At 37.0% G+C, this 4,200-nt stretch overlaps 1 pseudogene; it reads right to left on the bottom strand.

The window, feature by feature from the left end:
* Positions 1-4,128, bottom strand: part of LOC107553347 (meiotic recombination protein REC114-like) — a 12,554-nt pseudogene extending 8,426 nt beyond the window's left edge.
* Positions 4,129-4,200: the final 72 nt, after the last annotated feature.

The following is a 4,200-nucleotide window of genomic DNA, read 5'->3' as shown; positions in this document are numbered from 1 at the left end:
GATATTGATTTTATACAACAGTTCAATAAAGAATAAGTTACTATCAAGAGACTTACGTTTTAGACAGCTGTTTTTGCTCTATTTCGCCAACAAAAAACATTCCAAACATTCCATTTTTTTAATAATTTCAAATATCAGTAGACCTATTCAACATTTCATGTTTAAAATATCAAAACATTATTTATGCATTTGTAACTGCAGGCAAAAGCATTCCATGTCCCTCTAAGCTGCATTAACATGTGTAAATGCATCTAAATGCCACTTCAGTATTTTATTGATACTGATTTCATTTGATTAGTAACAGCTTAAATGTATTATTATTATAATTGACTGATTAAATGTAAGAATTTGACTTAAAATATGATGCACACTTTTAGAAAAAATGGCTTTATAAGGATAAAAATGTCCATAAAAGGTAAAAATCAATTTAAACTTAGCTTAATTTCTATCACTGCTGTGAACTGACCCGCACACAAAATATGAAATATATCAAAAGCTTTAGGAGTCAGCTGTCCACGGCAGTCCTTAAGATATCAGCACAACAACACACTCAGCAAAATATAGTCTAATTATCTTTATCGATAAAATCCCAGAAAATATTGAGATATTATTTTTTGTCAATATTGCACAACCCTAGTACTGACACAAAATGATTTGCAATCTCTGATTTCAGGTGTCTGGTCACTTTTGACCACGAAGACTATGAGTGTGACTCCCAAATGAGGAGCGCAGAAGGGTTAACTTAATATCCTAATGATTTTTGGCATAAATGAAAAATCTATCATTTTGACTCATACAATGTATTGTTGGCTATTGCTACAAATATACCCCAGCGACTTAACACTGCTTTTGTGCTCAAGGCTCACATATCAGCTTAACTTAACAGGGACTGTTGTTTTCAAGAAATGCATCAGTATTCACAAAGCAGGGAATTCTTGTTCAAAAAGACATCCCATCCCGTTGAGTGTTTCAGATGGCTGTTAAACTGCAGATCAAGATGCGGGAATATACTTTCATTCATCCAAAATACATAAATGTGAAAAATCACGGTGCTGCTTCTCACCTTGATTGTAACGTTGAACAGCAGACTATCTGATTTGTGCTGGATTTTCAAGAAGCTCTGTGCGTTGAGCAGAGAAAAGCCCTCCTATGAAAAACACAGGACCACACATCATCGTTATCCAGCAGAGACTCGTTTAATAGGATTATATGAAACACATCATAAAAGCCGAGCAGCATGAACCTGCCATCAGCAACCTCCTCCAGAAACAGTTGCTGCCAATCCAACCATAGGCTGAATGATCAATTAACATTTTTAGCAACTAAATTGTTTTTTTTTTGTGAATGCAAATGTTGCACGGATGTTGTGTCGGTGGCTTGGCAAGTTGGAATATATATACATATATATGGTCGGGTTAGTCAATGCTTCTACATCTAAAAAAGCATTTTCTCCATTGAGACATTGAGTACAAGTTTTTGTAGTGTTTCAGATGGCTGTTAAACTGCAGATCAAGATGCGGGAATATACTTTCATTCATCCAAAATACATAAATGTGAAAAATCACGGTGCTGCTTCTCACCTTGATTGTAACGTTGAACAGCAGACTATCTGATTTGTGCTGGATTTTCAAGAAGCTCTGTGCGTTGAGCAGAGAAAAGCCCTCCTATGAAAAACACAGGACCACACATCATCGTTATCCAGCAGAGACTCGTTTAATAGGATTATATGAAACACATCATAAAAGCCGAGCAGCATGAACCTGCCATCAGCAACCTCCTCCAGAAACAGTTGCTGCCAATCCAACCATAGGCTGAATGATCAATTAACATTTTTACCAACTAAATTGTTTTTTTTGTGAATGCAAATGTTGCACGGATGTTGTGTCGGTGGCTTGGCAAGTTGGAATATATATACATATATATGGTCGGGTTAGTCAATGCTTCTACATCTAAAAAAGCATTTTCTCCATTGAGACATTGAGTACAAGTTTTTGTTTGTTTGTTTTTTGCTATTACACAATCATGTCAGAAGGGGGCTCTACTAACACCATCAATGCATGACTGACTGTCACGTTCACCAAGACACAGGCAATGCAACCAGGAACCAGTGTTGCCAACTTAGCTATTTTGTTGCTAAATTTAGCAACTTTTTCTTCCAAAAGCACCTAGCTACAAATTTAGCTATTTTTTCAAATTTGGTCAAATTTGGTAGCTTTTAGCAACTTTTGATAAGTGACTCAAACGATAAAAAGGCACAATTTGCTATTTAAATTACACAAAAAGAGGAACCCAAAGATGCCTAGCAGTACACACGTTACAGGAATTAAGTTAGCTGCTATTTGCAATTGTTTAATAGTAATAATAATTGAATAATTGAATACTGTTATTTTTCATTTATGAGACACTTTGTTAGTAGCTTGTACCTGCGATTGTTGATGAGTTAGTACACTGTAAGAAAAATATGCAGAAAAATGGAAAAGGTGCTAGTAATTTTCCAGGACATTATCCGTTATCCGTTGCAACCCGAAAATACAAAATACAATGCGTAATTAAAAATGCAAAAACCTTCATATTAACACAGTAGATTGTGCATTATTTTTTTACTTTTCTTAGAGTGCAGCATACCAACTAACTACTAATAAACTGCTTTAAAACTTATAAAACTTAAATTGTAATCGTTCAAAAATGTGTACGTTTTCGATAATTCGATGGATTTTAAAAATAGTTATTTATATTTTAATATTATATTATGCATTTATATTGCTACGAACAAATCTAAATTAACATATATAATATATATATATATATGTTTTTGCTGAGATTTGACAATTTTGCATCGTGATTACGTAATGGCGTCACAACTTTTAGCAACAAATCAACCTTCCTTTAGCAACGTCCCCTGAAAACTCATTGGCAACACTGCCAGGAACCATATCAACATTCATTCTGCTTCTACTACTGCTATACTATTACTATTGCTACTACTACTAGCAGTTCTACTCAAGCGAGTTTAGTTCAAGTTTTACAGCGAGAACAAACAGGGAAACTTTCACCTTGTTTCTTGCAAAATCAAGAATTATTGTCTTGGATTGATCATAAATCACAACACTTGATGTAGAAAGTGCAGGGATTGAAAAAACAACATGCTTCTACAGAGCTGCACCTCACATTAAATACATATTTTAACCAAAAAATTCACATGTCATATATCGCATCTGCATTGCACGGCATTGTTCTTTGCAACTGGTTTGTTGTGCAAATAAAGAAAGATTAGACTGTACGCTTTCTTGATTTTAAGAACCAACTTTGAAACACATTTGACAGAAATGGAAAAGTGGCTATGAAATGTATGAAAATGGATGTGTCTGTAATCTTGTTACGTATAATAAAACAGGGGTGTTCAGTTTATAGACGCATATCAATGACTAAACGCCGCTCTCAAAATCACCCGATGCTTAGATCTGGATGGGCGCGCTGCCTCGTTCTTCTCTGTTGTTCAAAAGCTCAAAAAGTGAGTCATTCTCCAAATGCAGCTCCGCAGCTCACCACGAGGAGCCAGAGACTATTGTGTCCACGGGTCCAAGATTGAGGCTTATTGTTGGGAGATATCCGAAGCACTCAGCCTGGCAATCCCAAAGGGACAGCGACAGGCCCAGCGGGGCGGGAAGGGGATTATGCTGTTCTTTCTGCGGGTTAAAAGAAATACGGTCAAGCTCTTATGATGGGCTCAGCGGAACCTGCGCTATCCTGAGCTCGCACTTAGAGCCTGATGGGAAGAAGAGTGTCGACGGCTTAGAGAGCAGTGTTTCATAACCGGCCAAAAAAAACAAAAAATTTTATTGGTCACTAGACAGATACCCTGTTTTCATATAAGCTTACCAAGAGTTCCTGGCCTTGAGATACTAGCAGATGACCAGAGCCCAGAATATTTAGCTCCAGCTGGCCAGTGCTTTCGCTGGACTCGAAAATCTGAAAGAAACACAAATTGGAAACTAGTTTAGAGACCAGAATATAACAGAGACTTGAGGTGGACTCTATTTGAACAGGCAAGCATCCACGAAACACCCAGCATCCACTCAGCAACACCCTAGCAACCACACAAAACACCCAGCATCCACTCAGCAACATCCTAGCAACCACACAAAACACCCAGCATCCACTCAGCAACACCCTAGCAACCACACAAAACACCCAGCATCC

Source organism: Sinocyclocheilus grahami, unplaced genomic scaffold (genome assembly GCF_001515645.1).
Source record: "Sinocyclocheilus grahami isolate Dianchi unplaced genomic scaffold, SAMN03320097.WGS_v1.1 scaffold471.1, whole genome shotgun sequence".
Taxonomy (NCBI): domain Eukaryota; kingdom Metazoa; phylum Chordata; class Actinopteri; order Cypriniformes; family Cyprinidae; genus Sinocyclocheilus; species Sinocyclocheilus grahami.
Note: the sequence above shows the minus strand (reverse complement) of the source record. Positions and strands in the feature narration are given on the sequence as shown.